Here is a 22,783-nt window from a genome sequence, read left to right as displayed (position 1 = left end):
AATCGGCTTTAACGAACTCAACGTTTTTTTCGCAAGCATGGTAGTGACGTCATGCTGCGTCACCCAATCGCTTCACCTCTTGATTCTCTCCCGTGGAACCGTGCGGTGAAAACGTCACGTTCGTGTCTCCACAGAGTGTACTGGGATATAAAACACCATTTGGTGCTTCATGGTTAATTACATACCTCCACCAGGCTGAACAGTTTACGTTTTGGATCCCAATGGACACTGATAGGCCGGAGCTGCATCCAGACCTGATGGAAGAAGCGACAACTCTCCTGCTCATCCCTCAGGCTTGGAAAAAGATTCATGACCCAGAAAAGGTCATTTACTCATCTTATTTTACCTTAAACATGCGTAATTTTAGTTGAAAGTGTCTTGAAAGTGGGTTCTCTTGGGGTCCAGGAACGGATTAATTCACTTTCCATTATTTCTTATTGGGAAAATAGTTTTGGAATCCGAACTTTTTGGAATCCGAACAGCCTCTTGGAACGAATTAAATTCGGATTCGGGGGCACCACTGTATATACATATATATATATGGATGTAAACTATATAAAATTAATTTGTAGTATATAAGATTGTGATTGTATCTTTGGCCTAAAAGTATGCACACTCGGCTCCAAACATTCTAGCTTGGCTGTCATCCCAGTGTTTCACAAGCAGGGTGAATCATCAATGTGTGTGCTGTCCCTCGGATGGACGTTAAACTGGGAACACCATCTGGTGGTATTAGTTGGTGGATCTCAAAGATTCCACGGTGTCCTTCACGAAGAGTAGGCGAGCTATCACCGGCACCATAAACAACAAAAAAAAAATCCCCAAAATCCCTGCCCTCACCGCTGTCCCAAGAGAACAAAGTGAAGAAGGGTTAACCCCTCAAGGGAGTCACTATGCCCCGTTAACAGGAAATGGGGATTAATACGTAGTAGTAGTAGTAGTAGTAGTAGTAGTAGTAGTAGTATTAGTAGTAGTAGTAGTAGCAGCAGCAGGTTGTAGATATTTAGTCGTCCCCAAAACCCAACCTCCCCATGTACGTGTCTGAAGATGGTGCATATTAATAAATATTAATTTATGGTGCATATTAATAAATAGATGGTGACTTTGTTCATTTGTAGTCTTGTAGATTAGGAATGTGTAATGAATAGTGAATGATATCGAGTCATTCCTGATATCTGTGCAACAACCCCAGAGGAAGTTTGTATTCATACCTCAAACATTTGATGTCTTTATTGAGGAAAGGCTCCGATGAGTCTGTCTTTAATGAACTCCTTCATTGCTAAATCGCATTTATAACCAGGCAATACAGTCACACATAATGTTATTCAAGGCTATTTTCTTATTTTCAGTAATTTAACCAGAAAGAATTGCTCGATGTTCCTTTATGAGTCCTCACTGAATTAGCTTTTTACTACACATTCAAGATAATTACCACCAGAACTTGGAACACAATTCTTAAGTTATGGTTGTTATCTGGTCAGGTTTGGATGTGTACTGGAGTAGGTGCAGATGGAGACCTGACAGAGCAATGAAGGGGTTAATCCATCCATCCATCAGGACCGTACTCTGTGCAGAGCGTTGGTGCTGCCGAAGCAGTCTCCTTAGCTATTGGACACAATCCTGGACGGGTTTCCACTCCAACACAGGATACCAGCAAGCTGGTACTCATTTTGCTGACCTCGGATGGATGACAGGCAGAGTCAACCCCACCTGGTATTAATTCAACAGCTGAGCGGGAATTGAATTCAGGATCCATGGATCCCAGGCCTACCACCCTAACCATTAAGCCAACACCAAGTATAAGGAAGGGGGAGGAGGTGGGGAGTGGAAGGGAGCGGAGGGGAGGGGAGCGGAGGGGAGGGAAGGGGGTAGTTAATGTTACTTTTATTTTTCACTTCTTGGAAAAAACGATTAAACCTCTGATTTCAGTCTTGTTCATTATAAAAACGTTCAATAACTAGAGGCAGAGAAAGTAAAACCAATTAAGGTTACAATACAATCAATTTATGGACAACGATGATTGTTTGGGTAATCTATTGGGATGGATGCATCAATGACATCATCTTTTTTCATGCAATACAAAAACACGAACACAAGTTGTGATCAAAAGGTTCGCGAAACAAGATAAGATCACAATGGTCCAAAAAATTCCATCCTTATATTTTTCAGAAAATAGTTTCAATAAACAAGTGTATATAATGTTTAAGAAAGACATTCCTTACTGCTGCTGCTACGACCACTACTAACTACTACTACTACTACTATTACTTCTATGACTACTACTTCCTCTTTAGTGGCACCATTTTTTTTCAACTTCATGCAGCACCCGGGGAACGTTTTTGGCCTGTCTTTCATGAACTAGCTTCCCAGGCCTTTGTATTTCGCTGAATGTAATTTTGGCAGGGATTTGTAATTTATTCAGGGTGCTGCCAATAACTCGCCCACTATTCACAAAGGCCACCTGGGGTCTTTAACGTCGACCAACTACCCAAATACTGGCAGACGGGTCCTCCGATTTAATGTGCATCCGGCAGAGTACGGTGCACATATTGATACCTCACCCTGAATGCGACACCATGGCAACATTTTACAGCTGGGTTGAGATTCTAACCCAGACTCCACAGCTCAAAGTGAGAGTATGTACACCATCCTTGCTATCTTGCCAGCCCACCTTTCTAATTCCAATGTACCATAGTCTGTGCCACAGAGCGTAACTGGTTCTGCCAAACCTGGTGTTGGCTTAACGGTTAAGGCGGCTGGCTTAAGATCTGAGGGTCTTGAGCTTGAGACCCTGCCATTTCGTTGAAATAGCACCAGGTGGGTTGACTCAGCCTGTCATCCTTCCGAGGTCTGCAAAATGAGTACCAGCTTACTGGTAACAGGAGTACTGCATCAGCAGCACAGCTGTGTTTCCAGAAAATGATGTAACCAGCAGCCACAGGCTGCATATGAAACAACAACAAAACTAGTTCTGCTGAAACAGTTTCTTGGCCAAGGGTGGTGCTGGGTGGTTTGCCATCCCTTTCCCAGCAGTAGTTTGGGCAGGATTTTGGAATTCGGCCATGGGTGCCGGCTATCGCTCGCTTTGCGAAGGATGTTCGCATCTCCTTCCGAGAACTTTTCGAATGCTTCTCGTGTCTATCCACATTCAAACGCAACTTTTTAATTGTCCATATTTTATGAGACTCTAACAATCAGTGTATTTCTTAAAAGGAAGATAAAAAAGTGATTTTGTTAATCACAGCGTTTCAAATTCAGTATTGCTCATTCGGTTCAATATGTTACGCTGCCATTCGGAATATATTTCTCGGTAGAGTTTTCCAATTCCCAACTCTTCCATGAGCCTCGATGTTTAATATAAAAAAATTACAAACAGATCCCGATTGGTGGCTTGAGTTAGTAAAGGAAAGGTTGTTGCAAATGTATCGATGTTTCTGATTTGCTTTCGGAGATGTTAAACGACTCGGTATTATCCCGTAAACACTCAATGCAGAATATGCTCCGATCTCACAATCTCGTGCACTTCATCTCGCCATCGTCCACCGAGGAACCACACAGTGGTGCCTTCATCGGACCCTTTTACTCTCCATTAATAAATACATGTACAAAGATCATGAGAGTATGGGTGCCCAGATAAAGGCAGCAATTACCATAGCTTCATGGTCAATTACGCACGAAGAAATGGCAGGGCATTAATTTCAAAAACAAAATTGTCTCTGCATTTCACTAACTTCTCCATTGCTTGTTCTCCGTTCATGCTGGGTAGCTTGATGAAAATCCATCAGCCCTTTCTTACGCCTTGTGCAGGCAGAGAAATGGCCGTGCCGATTTAGCCCTTGATACAATCGTGGTTTCTTTAGCCATTGCCAGTGCAGATAACACCCGAGGAATGGCTGTGCTGGCTGTCTGGCTTATAGTCTCGATCCTCCGCCTTGCGGAACCCTCCTCTTTGAGATTCGGAAATGGTGCGGACGCTGCCTTCTTTCCAAGAGAGTGACCTGCAAACAAGCAATTCCCTGCCCACAGTCCTTTATCTTCTTTCCGCCACTTTTAAGCAGCGTCTCGGTATCTCTCTTGCCCACACTTCTTTACAACCTGCTTCCCTTAGCTTCCCCACGCCTTGCACGATGCTGGTTTTTCACAAACTCGGCTGTCCTTTCATGGAGAACCGCTGCCAATTTCCATTCCGTTTTTGGGTTCCTGCTGCGTCCATGAAGATACAAAGCTTTTTTTTTCTTCTTGAGAGAACGAAGAACGAAAGCCGTATGTGGTTAGAAGCTCCTCATAATGTTAAGAACTGCGTTACTTGGACTGCGATTTACAACTTGCGCCAAATGCTGCCAAGTAAAACGTTTCATTCATTAGGCATATTGCCTTTGGAGGCCATTTTTATGCTTAGGGCTTGAGGCCAACAAAACACTAATGGCTGACTCGAGCACTGTCTCTCTTTTTCTTTTGATTAATATCATCTTGCAATGTCCTTTAGAAGGAATTGGAAATGAAACAGAAGGAGTTATTTCTCAACCTGACTATCACTTCACCATCACAGACAGCTCGATGGTCTCTCTTTCTTATATTGCCTCCTCTCTGGTCTTGCACCCTCTGCACTTTCCGTGCCTTGTCCCCTCAAGGTTTCTGCAGGGCACACACATTCCACCTTGTGGTCAAAATCCCAAAATCCATGATCACTGCTCACCTCCACTCATTTGTTCCTCTTTTTCCTGCCTATAAAGCCAACTTCCACATTCTCTTCAATCTAAGTCTTCTCTCCAGGTCTTCAACACAGCTGTTCACCATCTCAGATCACATCCCAATCTAAAACCATGATCTTTTCTACCCTCGCTCACCCCAAACCCCACCTCAAGCCCTTCTCCTTCCAAACTGCCAGTTTTTTCCCCTCCTGTATCCATCTTGTCCTTTCCCGCTCCCCATTCCTCCCCACATCTATTGTTTGTCAAAGTCCCCCTCTATCTTAGTCTCCAACTCTGCCGTTGGTGTTTCCCACCTCTCTCTACTGTTCATTTTGTCCTGGTACATCCTGATACATTCAGTGTACAAGCTCTTTCATGAGCCTCGACTATGTATGCAAAAAAACAACTTGTAATTTAGCAAAAGGACCTTCGACCACCTTATTGTAAAGAAAAGGTCCTATTTGAATTTTGTGAGCCCCACCTCATCCACATTCTCCTGACAACCCGCTACCTACACAACTCCTTGTGCCTACATCCCTCCACCCCATATACCGATCTCTTCTCAATGGAAGACACATTTTCCCATTATCAACACTGCTTTTTTGCCCTTTCCTCTCTTTTTCGAACGGGAAGCTTTCTATTTTATACTTCGCTCAGCTCTGAAGAATGGCTGTTAAGTCAAGTGGTGACTCATTTATTTTCCCCTGGCTGGTGTGAGTTTGATTTCTATGGTTGTCTGTTCACTCTTGCCAACCTGCACTTAGCAAGCCATTTTGCCACATATTGCGTCATATTCTCGCACAACACTGGGAAAAAAAACAAATTTTAATGTTGAAAGGCTCCCAGGGCCTTATCCAAAGTGCTAGGCAGGGCCCACGGATGGGATCGCACCTGTTCCCAGGATCCACAAAGAGATCCCAGGTGGTGGCTTCTTGGGGCCGGGCAGTGTGGCCAGTATACAATGCACTCTTCACCATAAGATGAGGGGGGCTTTTGTCCCCTGCAGTGGAGTGAAAAAGGCAATTTTATGTATTTATTTTTCCTGTCCTTGAACCAGTTTTTTATATACTCGTATTGGGCATCCCTTTGTGATCATTTACATTTGACTTTGTGACCTTTCATACATGTACTTCGATCTATCCATCCACTCCACTTGACTCTTCTCTTGTACTGCTCTGTATACCTTAAATCCTTCTTGTGTTGACTGTTCACTCACCTCTCCTGATTAACTGTAATTGTCGGCCTCCTGTATTACACTATTTATTTGTCAATTTTGATTCCTTAAATTCTAGCATTGAAAAATCCAAACAAATTACTTCCTCTTTTCTCATGACCATAGCTGTATTTTCATATGGATGGCCAATAATCTAGGAAGAGCTGGTAATTGTTCATTAATCCTTCTAAATATCAATCCCCATCCTCCGATACAATTGCTGTTCCGCAATATCCAGGACTGTTTTCCTTTGATGGTGGCAAACTGTTGAGGGAACTAGGTTGATATCCTGGAAGTTGTAGGTTCAAATTCTGTTGATTGCAGCAGTATTGTTTCAATTTTGGTTTTCAGCTTTTGGAAAGCAAGCTGGACACTGAAGTAAATTTCCTTCTTTGTTTTTTAACAATCTATGACCGGTAAAGAGCTGCAACATTAATCACACACATGCACACACACACACACATGAATCGTAAGTTATACATTTGCATTCATGAATGTGATCTACAAACATATTATACATATTATATACACACATATTGAGATGTAATCACACACATTAGACGTTACATATTATACATGATATATGGACACACATATTGTGCACACACATGCTAATGGAGGTGGATATTTTGAGACCTGGTCGGTCTCTGTGCCACCTCCTGAACCCACTCACTTGTGGAGATACCAGTTAACAACAGCAACTTGCACGTGTGTGTATATATATATATATATATATATATATATATATATATATATATATATATATATATATATATATATATATATATATATGTATACAGTGCCTATAGAAAGTCTACACACCCTTTCAAAATTTTCACCTTTTGTTGCCTTATAGCCTGAAATTAAATTGCATTAAATCAGACTTTTTCCACCTTTAATTACACATTATAACCCACAACTTCCAAGTGAAAAACAAAATCTACAAATGTCGGAATATTAATTAAAAAAACAAGTACCGGTACATTCAAAGTGCACAGCCCCAATGCCAAATAAATAAAAAAAACAATCCTCCAGCACACGACTTTGCCGGGGTACCTTCGGTGCCTGGCGATGCTGCCTTGCAGCACATGGAGTTGTAATTATGAGGGAGCGAGCGGTGCACAATAATTGATTGATAAATTCATTAATTGCATAAATTTTAAAAAATCGTAAAATAATTAATTTCTAAATCAATTGGCTGATAGCATACCTAAACCACCACTGTTTCATCCGGATCTGTAACTTTTTGAAAATTAAGCAATTAATCGAAAAATTAAATAATTAATTGATTGATCAATAAATCAAAAACAATCTTTATAGCCAAATCACTTGTTCACTATTGTGTCAAAATATCAGCTTCCTAGCTCAAAATGTGCCTGAGATATTGGCAGGATGAGAAATAAAATAAATAACTAATTAATAAATCGATAATAATTATGTAATTAATCAATTAATTGATAGATCAAAAAATATAAAAGACTTTTTTCGCCAAAGCACATCTTCACTTTTTGTCCCCAAATTTCAGGTTCCTAGTTCAAAGATGGTTGAGATATCGCCTGGACAAACAAGAAAGAAAATGATCGATTATATATTATTCATTTAAATGAAAAATACAACGTCATGTCCAAATATCAGCTTCAGCACTCAAAAGGTGCCTGAGATATTGCCCAGATGAGAAATAAAATAATTAACTAGTTAATTAATCGATAATAATGAAGTAATTAATCAATTAATTGATGAATCAAAAACATAAAAAGTACAATTTTTTGTGAAAACACATCTTCACGTTTGCCCCAAATTTCAGCTTCCTCGCTCAAAGGATGGCTGAGATATCATCCGGACAAACAAACAAGTCTGGTACATTCAAAGTACACCGCTCCCATGCCAAACAAATACATATCAAATCCTCCAGCGCCCGGTGATGTTACCTTGCAGCACATGGAGTCAGAATTGGGAGGGAGCGGTAGTAGGGTAAGAATACTGATTCTGGCTCACTTTTCCCCATGTAAATGAATGGGGGATTTTCAGCGATTCATATTTTTTTCCCTAAAAATAAACCCCCTTTTTATCCCAAGGTATATTTATTTGTCTCCCCTTTTAACTTGGAGGTTGAACCTCATTGAATTGAACACCTGGGGGTTGAACAGCTCACTCATTGAACCTATAAAGATTTGTTCATTCTCAAATTCCTTCAATAGTTTAATTTTCTTTGCACAATAATCCCCATCTAAAATATTGACAAACAAAACATTTGAATCTTTATATTTTTTAAGATACCCCATTTGTGCCATTACGAAATGATAAACTTCTCTTAATGCTCTTGTTTGACCACCTCCTGAGCCACAGGTTATTTTTTTGTTAAGCCCCGCCCACTTTTCTTTAAACCCCGCCCACGTTTGTTAAGCCCCGCCCACTTTCCACAAGGTATTCAATAAGCCCCGCCCACTTTTCTTTAAGCCCCGCCCACTTTTGCTAAGTCCCGCCCACTTTTGCTAAGCTCCGCCCACTTTTCATGAGGTATTTTTTCTAAGCCACGCCCACTTTTCCTAAGCCCCGCCCACTTTTGCTAAGCTCCGCCCACTTTTCATAAGGTATTTTTCTAAGCCACGCCCACTTTTCCTAAGCCCCGCCCACTTTTGCTAAGCTCCGCCCACTCTTACATCATTTCCAGTTCATCTCTGACTCACAAAGAAATCACTAGAAAATTACAGGATGTTATGGTTTTGAAAAATTTCCCAATGAAGGCTTGCCTAGGCTTGCCCAGGGAATTTCCAAAGGAAACCACACCCACCAGTCTTTCTCTATAAAAGCTTCAAACCCAGGCTTCATTTTAAACATTTGTTTTTGCTGGCAATGGTGTTTTGTGTGCTTGTCTCGAACTCTCTGTCTTCTATGGAACTAAACCTTCAAGTTGATGAACTGGATTCAAACCTCTTATCTATTGAGGTAAGATTTTTTATTTTCCTATTTTCAAACTTTGATTGAAGCATACTCATTTAATAATTAAATAACTTAATTAATACATTATTATTTTCTCTCACAGGAAATTGTGTCTGAAATACGAAATGAAAATACTGCTTTTGCTACAACTTGGGGGGAAATTGTTGGCTTGGTTGAAGACCTTGAGTGGGATGACTTTGGTGTTCCTTGGAACTCTCTGTCTTGTATGGAACTAAACCTTCAAGTTGATGAACTGGATTCAAACCTCTTATCTATTGAGGTAAGATTTTTTATTTTCCTATTTTCAAACTTTGATTGAAGCATACTCATTTAATAATTAAATAACTTAATTAATACATTATTATTTTCTCTCACAGGAAATTGTGTCTGAAATACAAAATGAAAATACTGCTTTTGCTACAACTTGGGGCGAAATTGTTGGCTTGGTTGAAGACCTTATGAGCGACCAAGACCCACAGAACGAGTTCGTCCTTGATGACCCAACCAAAGAGTTATACCTTGGAGACCAGCAAAATCCTGAAAAAGAGTTTTACAGCAATAGTACTCATTGTGAGTTATCAAGACAATACCCACTGAACAAGTTATACCTTGATGAGCCAGAATACAAGTTTTACCTTGGAGACTCACAAATTTTGAAAAAATCAGTAAATGAGTTCTGCCTTGATGGTTTAAATAACTACCTTGGAGACTCAGGAAAAGGGTTCTGCCAAGATGGTTCTAAATATGGGGCCTACCTTGGAGACTCACAAATTTTGAAAAAATCAGTAAATGAGTTCTGCCTTGATGGTTTAAATAACTACCTTGGAGACTCAGGAAAAGGGTTCTGCCAAGATGGTTCTAAATATGGGGCCTACCTTGGAGACTCACAAATTTTGAAAAAATCAGTAAATGAGTTCTGCCTTGATGGTTTAAATAACTACCTTGGAGACTCAGGAAAAGGGTTCTGCCAAGATGGTTCTAAATATGGGTCCTACCTTGGAGACTCACAAATTTTGAAAAAATCAGTAAATGAGTTATCCTTAAGAGACTTTGTAAGTTGGTTTTACTTTGAATACTTGAAATGTGGGTTCTGGATTGATAACTCACAATGTGATACATATCTTGGAAACTCAACGGGAATGTGGTTATACCTTGAAGACTTGGAAAGTTGGGTTTATGTTGGACACTTGAAACTTTTTTGGGGGCTTTTATTTATTTATTTATTTATTTATTATTATTATTATTTTATTTATTTATATTTTGGAGACTTTTGGAGTTGCTATCACTCTTTGGGATCTAAACCTATCGATGTAGTTCTTTGTCGGATGGTGCTTCATGGGAGCAAGATCAAGAAAGTTCTGGGAAGAAAGTGCAGGCTTACTCCCCCTTTCTACGTCATCAAACCTGAAAGCCTTAAAAGACAGAATTGGAAGAAGAAAAAAAAAACGTAAAAATATATATATATATATATAGGTGGAAATCTCATTTTGAAAAAGACATTGTGTTGGGCGAGGATTGAGTTAGGGTTGAGATTTTGAATGTGAGGGTTGGGACACACACACATACACATCAACAAACAAAAGTTAAGCCTTGACTATTCAGTTGAGGATTCTGTGTTTGGGGTTCACAGATCTAAGAACGTCCCCCTTGACACACATTATATACTGTTATACACCTCGGACTTGGCCCTCGAGTGTCCACAACGGTGTATAGTAGGAGGGAGTGAAGCGCCAACCTATTGCTCCCATTGCACACACACACACACAAACAAAAGTTAAACCTTGACTATTCAGTTGAGGATTCTGTGTTTGGGGTTCACAGATCTAAGAACGTCCCCCTTGACACACATTATATACTGTAATACACCTCGGACTTGTCCCTCTAGTGTCCACAAAGGTGTATTATCTGCTTAGTTTTGTCTTTTGTAATTCCTGTGAATAAAATGAACCTAAAATCTCTTCCCCTTCCAAATCATATATTTTATAAGTCCAAGGAACTGTATCTATTACATCAACAATTTTAAAAAGTTCTTTCGTCCATCGTTCAGTAAAACCCTTTTCAAAATGAGATTTCCACCTATATATTCTTACGATATCACCAACTTTGAACTTAGGTTTTCTGACATTAATCTCTTTTTCATATTTTAATTTTGTAAATGTTTCTGATGGGTTCATATTCGTTGACGTGTGAATCGTGTCATTATACTTATCCACAATATCCTGAATAAAAGATAACCATTGTTGTGAACCGAGTTGTGTGAATTTTTTATATAGTCTCTCTTTTAAGGTACGATTAAAACGTTCAACAACAACTGCCTTCCCTTCATTAAAGGTACTGTATAATGTAATACTGTTATTTTTTAGAAAATTCATAAATGTCTTGTTATAAAACTCTCTACCCTCATCAGTCCACAATTTCTTAGGTTTTCTCTTACTTTTATTAAATATCTGTTGAAAAGCTAACATAAGAGTATTACCTGTTTTGTTTTTTAAAGGGACAACCCACGCATATCTACTCCTCAAATCAATAACGGTTAAAGCATACTTGTACCCCTTATCATTATTGAGTTCAATCAAATCAGCAGACCAGATATAATCAACTTCCTTGGAATAAACTTTCCTTCTCTGAAACTTTGTGAATATTGGTTTATGTAATTCATCAGCTAATTGCTCTTCAGTCTTAATGGCATCATTAGAGCCTATAAGTTTTTGAATTTCCAAGTCCAAGTTTCAATTTAGCACTAATCATCTTCTTCACGATGAACCTATCAACTTTTTCTCTCAAGGTTGGATTTTGTATCAGAGACAAATTATACAACATTTCTCTATCGGCTTCATGCTTTTCTTCCAACGTTGTGGTATTCCCATAATCAATATCGTGTCTCATGCACACTTCATCAACTCTATTGATTGGTTTACTCCAGGATTTAGGATTGTCTGCCTCATCTAATGTTTTATCCAAGTTTGTGCCTGGACCACAGAAAGAATACCCTGGAAGATGTAATTCCCCTGGTATTCCAGTAGTTGTAAATTTACTTCCTGATAAAAACTTTTGTATATCTCCTCCGAGTTTGTGTTTGGAGATAAATTGATTTTTTTTTGAACCACACACCGAACATATACCTTTTTGTATAACCCTGTTATTTTTACTTTTAATATATGAAATATTTTTAGTATTAGTTTTCTTTTTACATTTGAGACAATAACTCATTTATTTATGAGAAAAATTTCTGCAGAGTGCAAAAACCTTTTTAGTTTCCAACATGCACATTTGAATCTTAATTTTTAAAACATAAAGAATCCTTAGAAATGCCTTCACTCTCTCCTCCATTTATTTAAGAAAAACTTGAATTAAAATGAATAGCTTGACGATGCTAATAGTTTTGTTGAAAGTATTGCAAATAGACTTGTTAATTCTTTGTATTCCTTCCTGGTGGGATAAGTTATTTTCTTTAATACCTCTATTCTTTTTTGAATCTCACTGGTTTCCATATTTTGATATTTATTCATTCTCTCTCTTTCCTCCCTCTCTCTCTTCTCTCTTTCCTCCCTCTCTCTATTCTCTCTTTCCTCCTTCTCTCTCTTCTCCTTTTCCTCCTTCTCTTTCTTCTCCCTCTCTCTCTTCTCTCTTTCCTCCCTCTCTCTATTCTCTCTTTCCTCCTTCTCTCTCTCCTCCTTCTCCTTTTCCTCCTCTTCCCTCTCTTCTTCAACTCCTTCCTCATCCCTTACTATACTTGAATCGTTTACACCCCATAGAATATTATACATATATTCATCAGGATTTCTTGTTATTCCTGTATCCAAAATAATTTTTTTACAACAGGAAACCAATAAAATTTCTTTTGAATTTCTAAAAGAGCCTTACCTTTTCTTAACCTTATAATTTTTTCATTATTTAACATTCTAATTAAATCTAAAGTTGTCGGTTTATCAACATCAGCATAATGCCAATCTTTTATTGAAAATACCTCATTCTTATGTTGTAGAACATATTTATTAAAATACCGAATACCCTTTTCTTGAAGGTATGCTTGGACACAGAAATGATAATTTTCTTGAAGCCTTCTTGCTGTCATTTATGTATTAGAAATATATGTTAGAATAATATTATGGCACGAAACACCTCCCCATCTTCCCATAGTTAAATCATTTTGTATTTCCTTACTTATTATATATAATCCTGTTTTTTCTGTTTTCATGAGATAAACAAGGGCAAAACCATTATTATATTTACCCTTATTAAATTCTTTTATTTGTTGTTTACTAATCGTGGCTCCACAAAACTCATTCTCGATACCAAGTGGATAATATTCTTCCTTACGAGACTGATTTAATTGTTCCAGGTCTTCGAGGTTAATTTTAAATGACCAATTATACCCTAAATCATTCATATCATACCCCCATTGTTCTATTCTCATACAAACGATACGCCCTTCTTTATAAAAATATATTTTAATTCGAACTGTGAATTCTGTATGACCTGGAGATAATATCAACACTTCTGTATCTTTAGAATACACAGCCGTTTTATTTAAGTATATATATTGTGATAAATCGCTTAATCTCACCAAGTCATTCGCGTCAGTCGGGCTTGGATAATTTTTTAATTTATAAGCATTTTTCATGTTAATATTTTTGTTTATATTATATTTATGTCGTTCAGCCTGTGCCTTTGTGTAATAATTTGATAAATCAATATCCAGTTCTTGAGATACACCAAAGATAGAACCATCTTTACCAACATAAGTCATTTATATTAGATTAAAAATAATATCATAAAATTTTTTATTTTTGTTGAGTTGAAATAACACATATAGACATAATTGACCACAACACTTGGAATTTAATTCTTGGACTTGAAATGTTTGATAAACACCATTCTGTAAGAATTTTATGACTTCAACAGGTGGTGGAAGACCAAAACTATCAAAATAATATTTGTCTTGACTATTAAAAATACAAACCCAATGAGAACCGTTCCCATCATTATCTTCTAAGTTCATAATAATATTCTTTGTATGTTTCGACACATTTGTTAATTCATCTCTCATACAAATAACCACATTATGAATTTTTAATTTCTTACAATATTTGGCAAGTTGTAAATTTGATGTTGTATTCTTTCCAAATTCTTTCAACCACTCATCAATGCTCATTTATTTATTAGAAAGATATAATCCATTACCTCTTTTCGTTAATTTTACACCTGCTTGTGCTATAGAAGAAAGCATATCTCCAACTAACAATCTCGCTTTATCAGGCAGACCTTCAAGTTTTTCAGCAAAATCTACAATTACACCACTTCCACTAATTTGTTTCTCCAACTCTTTGTTATGTCTTTCCAATTCTTTTTGAGCCTGGAGTTGAGCCTTCCTTTCGTTGGCAGTTTTGACCGCTGTTGAAATACCACCCGTCAATGCTCCAACCGCACTTAAACCAGCAAATAAAGGAATTAGAAATGGGAGAAATCCTCCACTCGTCTCTCTTATTGAATATTTTTTCAACATTGGTTTTGTCATTTTAATTTTAAGTGAGCCAGTGTCATTCAAGATTTTAACCTGTTCTCTTGTGAGCAAAACATCAATTCTTACTGCTCCTTTTCTCTGAATTGTATTAACGTTAATCGTACAAGGCTTTTGATTTTGAACACAAGATGATAGTTTATGAAGATTGATTTGATTAACATATACCCCAGTTGGTACTTTGCCACTCATTTATTTAACAAAAAATTATGTGAGACTAATCATCACACCATTATCTGTATTAATCTGCAATTCTGTTTCTTCCAAAAGCAAACAATATGTATCAACTTCTTCACTCTCTCCTCTTTCAATGTATAGGGAAGTATCCACTCGATTAGACTTTATAGTTTCTTTTTGAGCGCTCAGGTCAAACGTATAGATTGTCTACAAACTTTTAAATGCTGTCATATCCAAAATAGGTTCTTTATTTCCATTACTTTCACACACCTTTTGGTAAGACTTGTATGCTTCAGCAAAATCATTTTTTTCTCAATTAATTTCCAATCTATCTGTGGATAAAATGTTCCATCTAGAGAAACGCGAAGTTGTTTCACCTTAGCATTATCACTCAATGCATTATTCTTATCAGTCGCAGTATCACCATCTGGCTTTTTAAAAATCATCCACAGATATCGTGGCTTTCCTTCCAGAACACCCAAATTCCACGTGTAAGTAGTTTGATTGAGTTTAACGTGTTGACATCTTCTTTTGAGGTATGATACACTGAGTGGTTTCTTTGAGTTAAGTCTTCGATTCAACATCTCTTCTGTTTTAAGATTAGGAGTATATTCACTGATATACCAACTCATCTCCTCAATTACAAATTTATTCTGATCACCAAAAGCATTACCAACACCAAAAAGCAATCTATTTTCATTATCATTCCTTTGTAGTTGAAATCTAATTTTAAGACCATACAGAACTTTATCATAATCACAAAATCCAAATATACCTTTAAGAGGAACTGCCACAGTAAAACTATTTTCTGCTTTTGTATCATCATTATACATTCCTTTCCTTTGAATATATCCAGGGTCTGTGTTTGTTCCCGTTGACATATCAGGAATAAAACCTTCGACAGACCCCTTTCCCATTCTATCACTGAATGTATAGAGTGTAAATTTCATCATTTCAGATACAGCAGAGACATAATCAACCGCTTCAACTTCTTGTGTTCCAATATACAATCGCACACTATCAAACATTTTCCAGAAGAAATCATTTACAAGTGTAGCGTTTGTGTTATTCCCAGCCTTAGTGAATTTAAATTTACACAACAAGAAACTTTCGGAGAGATTCAAATAGGTTTGTTGATTATTTATTTCAAAACTTTTTGTACCATTTGTATTCCAGTCTGTTCCAGTTATTGCATTTACCTTGAAGTAATCTTCTTTTTAGTGGAGTTTGAGATAATAATAGTATCATCCAAATCATAGATACTATCAATTGCTTCCATACTTGTATTTATTTAGGAAAAAAGATGTTAAAACTTTTGAAACCCTGATCCAAGTATTTGAATTATTTTCTGTCGTTCTTGGGGGGACAACTGAGTTTTACCTTTCTTAATTTCTTTTATTGCTTGTAATTTATGAGATTCTTTCTGAGCATCTTTTATACTCTTTACAGCACCTGCTACATTTCCCACAGCAGAAGCAGTTGAACCAATTAGGTCTTTATGTTTAAGAATAGTTGAACCAATACCCATGAGAGTATCAATTATCCCATCTCCTCTAAATTGATGTCCAACACCCCTTTGTCTCTTAGGTTTATAGTATCCTCTACCAAGATACATACCTTCACCCTTGTAGTACGGGGAAAGGAACATCCCATCCCCTGTAATTATTTTATATTTTCCCAACTCGTGCTTCCTCACAATAACCATCGTATTTATTTATTGAAAAACTTCACGTAGGTGAATTCTGATGGATATAACTTCTCCATTAAAAGAGATCACACGATTATCTTGGTCGGTTATCCTAAAATTTACTCTGTGTATGGTTTTTCCTGACACAGGTAGATAAACCAAATTTTTAGGCTCCATATTGAATTTATAACCAATTGGGGTTGAGTATGCGCTGAATGAAAATATTGTATTTGTTTTTAATCCATCATTATAAGCACCATCAATCAAATCACAGTGAATTAACACCGAATTTATTCCTGAGGATATTTGAATGACATTATCACTGTAAAACGTCCCATTAGTTTCAATCTTTTTTGAGGAGAAACCTAATAACTCTCTAAATGAATTATCAATTGTGAAATCAACCTTGTAGTTATTTTTAACTTTAATCGTTGATTTTGAAGTATGTTTTTGAATGTTTATAATAATATTTTTTGGTTCATCACCCTGTTCTTTCATAAGACGAGCAATTTCGGAAGATATTTGAGAAATCTCGTATGCTCCGGGTGAGACTGTTATCGTTTTGTATCCACTTCCCGGATTATAACTAAACTTGTCATTTTTCTCGGTTATATTAAATAAGGTATTATAAGTCTCCATGGACAATAAAGATGCCTCATATTCTTTTGTTGTGTCAAGTTGTAGTGGGTATGGGAATGAAGATGTGTGGTCGCTTGTTGTGAAATTAAAACTCAGGATTGTGCTTCTCATCTTATTTAATATGAGATAAAATGTCTTTATATTGAGATTTATTAATTATTTTCATGTTCATCAACTGGTCTAAAATGGCTGATGCTTCATTAAAACAATTGTTATTTCCAGCCTTCTTACTGCCGAACAACAATAACAGTCTATTAACTAATTGCGATGGGTCATTTGGAAGAAAACTAATACCTGAACCAAGGATACTTAAAGCCTGAATAATGTGTTTCTCCTTCTCATTCTTCCTACTTTTACCAGAAAGAATAACCTTATAATTTAGAGTGTTCAGCAAATCAATATATACTCTATCATCATTATTTTCCATATCCAATGGTTTATCAATATACTTTGATTCATCCCTCACAGTTGAACCTTGCCTTCCATCTTTTGTGAGAAGAAACATTAATCTCGGAGTTAGTTTAACAGGGGTTGAGCAGAACTTAAGAACCTTAATTCATCATTAAATATCAATACCTTTTCTTGAACAAGATGAAATATTGCTGGTTGTTCTGTTGGAATGAGTCCTGCTTTGGTTTTTGAATCCGCTGAATATTCATTGTTTTGAACAGCATTCACAATATAATCAGGGGGTTGATTAATCTCTTCCAGTTGTTGAAATAAACCTTCATCATCATATTCTAATTCTCCTAAATGCTCTAATTCTTCCTCCGTCATTTGACTGAAATCTTTTAACATTTGAAGCTTTCTAGGAGTATATTCTACTGTGGGAACTGTGGAAACATCTTTCATTTTTTCTTGGGAAGTTTTTAAAAGTGGTTTAAAAAATTTCTCTTGTTTTTTTCAAATGCTTCTTCGCCCGTTAGTTTCTGTCTGCGTTTCTTCTTTATGTCTTCCTGTTGTTTTACAACTTTTGAAACCAACTCTTGATGTTCCTTAAATCTTCTTGCTCTTTCTTTTGTATCCATTTATTTATTGTAAAATATCATTTAATGAATTGTAAAGATCAACAGGGAAATTTTCCTTTTCTTCATCATTCAAGTAGATGTGTTCAAATAAATCCTTTTCTTTAAATATTTCATCAAATTCTTTATTAACATTAATGCGAGTTGTAATTTCTTCTTCACTAATCCTTGCATCTCTGCTTTTCATACGTTTGTGTTGAGTTTCTTCATCAACATCAAAACCGAATGATAAAATCTTCACTCCGCTCAGATATTTAATAATTTGTCTCGTTCCTTCTGGATTAGTTTCTAATATCCCAACACCACCAGATTTTAGTTTCTTTAACTCACTCTTACAATGTGAATATTTTGTTGTACCAAGAGAAACCTCCTCAAATATTTGTCCTTCATTCCTCAATCGCATATGTTCCTCCACTGAAATATAGTGATAATCTTCACCTTTTACTTCTCCAGGTCTTATTGCTCTAGTTGTTGTTGATACAATGCGTATCACGGGGTGTTTTAAGTAAATTTACAATATTCTCATTTGTACTACACAAGAACCTTGATTTATGAAAGTTTTTTCCAGAAGCAGATTTACCCACAAGATTTATAATAATAGTTGTCATTTATATATGTAATTGTTTATAAAACAAAAAATATATCCCTTAATATCTCATCTTGTTTCACAACAATATATTTATATTTTTCAGTCGTGTGCTTCATATAATCCTCAAATTTCTTTTTACTACATAATGTAGAACAATTATCTCTCCAAAAATTATTGATATCTATTGAATTTAACTTGAATAAAATAAAAGTATTAGCATTGTTTCTGATGGAACGACGAGGAAGTTGAAAGTACGATTGACTAAGATAAATACAATTACAAGAAGAATGTCTCCCTCTTGTGTAGTAGCTGTCCATTACCGTTTGGTTTCTCTCATTAACACAATCATCAAAGATAACGAGGTTCTTTTTTGATTTATCCAAATCTTGGGGAGACGGTATATCATCCGTATTATCACTAAGAATACAAGTTATAAGATTTGATTTCTTTTTACATCTCTGTGTATCACAAAATAGTTGAATTATATCTTCAATGTTATAATCATTTAGGTTTTTTTGACGTTTAAATAAACCTATTATATCTTCTTTTTGAAGACCAGCATTAAAACCTTGTGAGAGTAGTTGATACTCTGGTTGAAAACTCGACTTTGTGAAAATTATTAAATTATCATAATCTAAAAAGTTGGGAGTGAGGAGCATTTTTAAAAGTAAGCAGGTTTTTCCACATCCACTTGAACCAACTATGAGACATCTTAATGAATTTGGGAGATTTTTATGGTTGTTAAATTTTATCTTATTTTCCCAAATAGGTAAAAAATCATTCATTTATATATTTGAAAAACAGGTTATTTAATTTATTATTGGCTTTTTTAGAAACTCTATATTTTATCCTAAGTTCAGGTTTAATTTCAAGATAATCCATTATTTTATTTATACAATATCTTGTGTTGATATTTCCCTGAAAATTACATCCATGAATAATATACAACAACAATCCTTTGAACATTTCTCTTATACGTTCAGTTTCTTCCCTTGTAAGGAAAGGTGTGTTATCATCCTCATACTTTACATTCATTTCTCTAATCAATCTTGTAAAGTAATTCATTTTTGGTGTAAATCTAAAAGAATTATTTTCCTTTTTATATTTTTTATTATCATTAATTAGAAGATAATCACAGAATATACATTGTTTATAGGCTTTTGACTCTGTGTTTAATCCCCGTCTTTCACACGCAGGACAATTCTCAAATTTGTCATATGGAGAATCAGGAAAGTCTAGCATATTTATAAAGTAAAACTTTACTTAAACTGAAATTCATCTATACTTTCAGTTGTATATTACCATCGATATCGATATACTTTTTTCATTATCAGATTCAACGACAACATTTTTTATATTAAAGGTAATTTTAAAATTATCGTTAACTACTATTGAACGAACTGTCATTTCACCTGATATATTAACATACTTTATTTCATCAAGATTTACATCTTTAGGGTTGTTGAAAAAAATACAAATTTCTCCTTGCATATTACAGATGGTCTTATCTTTTCTTTCTAAAGCTTCATCCATAAGGTTTTTGTTCTTTGATACTTTTTCTTGTTTCATTGCTTTTTCTAGTTTTGAATATATTACTAGAAGGAGAGGAGAAACTTTTGTTAGAGATACTTTAATTGATGTTCTACCAGGTATACTAAAAGCCCTTCCACTGAAGGAAATTGAAGAACTCATATTATTTACCATAATAGTTTTTATCCAATAGTTGTTATATTTATCTTTGTTCAATTTTACATCCTTGACATATTTCTCAGTATCTTTAACAGATGAAGAGATTGATTGAAACTTGTCTTTTGTGTCTTGAAACATTGTATTTATTAAGTGAAAAAGTTGGAGGATAAAATGTTTTTAAGCACAGATTCACCTATAAATTAAACGAAATTTTCATCAAGAAAATTTTAGTTTAAGCAAAGTTTTATTCTATAAATATGGTGAATACAACGTACTGCGATGTTTGTAATCACGAATATAAACATTATAGAAAACACCTCCGAACCAACAAACACACATTTAATCTATTTCATCAAATATCTCCTCTTGAGTTGGAAAGAAAACATTGTGATATCTGTTCAAAGGATGTTTTGAAGAGTAGTTATAATCAACATCTTCAATCACAAAAACACAAGAAAAATGAGTTTAAAGTAAAGGGAGACTATTATATTAAAAACACTGATGAGGCATTTAAAGGGCATATAAAAATAAGGATTTTTCAATTTGGAGAACCCGGTCCATCATCAATAGCTGAATCAATTGAAATAGTGAAACCCGATGTTGAAAAATTTATTAAAAAGACATTAAAAGAAATGAAAACTTTAAAGTTTTATATGGGAGTGAAAATGAATATGAAAAGACAAGATGAAGAACAAACTCCTTATATGAGAACAGATCTTCATTTTATAACATCATTTCAAGATTTTTTGAATAGTGGGGTTTATGAAGAACTATCAAGACAAGAGGAAGATGTTGATAATACAGTGGTAGGAAGTGGATTCAATATTAAAAAAATCATCTTTTTAGATATACACATTCTAAAATCAAACCCTCTTAAAGCTTCTTCTTATATTGAATTACCAAAAGAAATAAAACTAAAGAAGGCAGTTGTTAATATTAAGAACAATGATAATAAATGTTTTCTCTGGTCTGTTCTTGCTCACTTACATCCACCAAAATGTAATTCAGAAAGAGTAAAACAATATATGAAATATGAGAATACCTTGGACATTAAAGATTTTAAATTCCCAATGCCATTAACAGATATTCCTAAATTTGAGAAAAAGAATAATCTTTCTATTAATGTATATGGATTAACGGATACAAACAAAGTTCAAATATTAAAAATTTCAAACAACTATAAAAATGAAGAAACACACATTGACCTTTTATATTTTAGTGTTGGAAAGAATTCACATTACACATACATCAATAATTTATCAAGATTAATCTCTTCTCAGGTATTCAGAACAGCAAACAAAATATATCCTTGTAAGCGATGTCTTAATTCATTTCATACAAAAGAACGATTAGAACAACATTCAAAATATTGTAGTAATCATAAATCAGCTGTAATTACAATGCCTAAACCTGGTGAAAAGATTTATTTTGAAGATTATAATAAATCTATCATGCACCCATTTGTGATATACGCTGATTTTGAATGTATCCTTAAAAAGATAAATACTGCTTCTCCTAATCCAAAAGAACCATATACAAATAAATATCAAAAACATATTCCTTGTGGTTTCTGTTATTATATCAAATCATCTGTTGGAGAAAAGTATAACAAACTTGAACATTATCGTGGAAAAAATGCTTCACAAGAGTTTGTAAAACGATTAGAAAAGGATTGTATAAGACTCACTAAATTAATGAAAGAAACAAATGAACCGATGAAATTAACCAAAGAAGAAAAATTAGAATTTAGAATGAACAATATCTGTCATATTTGTGAGGGGGAAATTAAGGAGTCTAAAGTTAGAGACCATTGTCATCTTACTGGTAAATATAGAGGTCCCGCTCATTCCTGTTGTAATCTTAATTATAAATTACCTTCTTTTATTCCAGTCTTTCTTCACAACAGCGCCAACTATGATACACATCTATTTATAAATGAACTTTCAAAAACACCAGGGAATATTTCTGCTATAACAAACACAAGTCAAAAGTATATTTCATTTTCAAAAATGATATTCACAAAACCTTTAACTCGTATTAGGTTTTTAGATTCTTACAAGTTTATGGGAACACCACTAGCCTACCTCGCATCAAATCTAAGCTCCACGGACTCTTTTCCAAATCTTAATTCATTCTTTCCAAAAGAGGAAATTCTCACTAAAGAGGAAATTCAGATTAAAGAGAGAATTCAAAGTAAAGAGGAAACTCTAATTAATGAAGAAATTCTAACTGAAGATGAAATTCTAATTATAAAGAAAATTCGAACTAAAGAGGAAATTCAGATTAAAGATGAAATTCTGATTAAAGAAGGAATTCTTACGAGAGAGGAAATTCAAACAAGGAATGAAATTCAAAGTAAAGAGAAAATTCTTACAAGTAAGGGAATTTATCCTTATGATTATATGGATTCATTTATGAGATTTAAAGAAACACAACTTCCTTCAAAAGAAAGTTTCTATAATAACCTTTATGAAGAAGAGATAAGTGATAAGGAATATAAACACGCACAAGAAATATGGAAAATATTTAAGATAAAGAACCTTGGAGAATATCATGATTTATATCTAAAAACAGATGTTTTATTGTTAGCTGATGTGTTTGAAGCTTTTAGA

At 35.1% G+C, this 22,783-nt stretch overlaps 1 long non-coding RNA gene across 1 annotated transcript; it reads left to right on the top strand.

Annotated features, from left to right (window-relative positions):
• Positions 1-8,444: 8,444 nt before the first annotated feature.
• LOC147012700 (uncharacterized) lies at positions 8,445-11,091 on the top strand. Its single transcript, XR_015051035.1, has 2 exons — positions 8,445-9,124; positions 9,222-11,091. It is a non-coding gene; the product is annotated as an uncharacterized LOC147012700 (long non-coding RNA).
• The last annotated feature ends 11,692 nt before the right edge of the window (positions 11,092-22,783 follow it).

The sequence above is a fragment of the Eptatretus burgeri genome, chromosome 14 (genome assembly GCF_056783735.1).
Source record: "Eptatretus burgeri isolate ZD-2024b chromosome 14, Ebu_testis_v1, whole genome shotgun sequence".
NCBI lineage: Eukaryota > Metazoa > Chordata > Myxini > Myxiniformes > Myxinidae > Eptatretus > Eptatretus burgeri.
The sequence above is the reverse complement of the archived record's forward strand: the minus strand, read 5'-3'. Positions and strand labels throughout refer to the sequence as shown.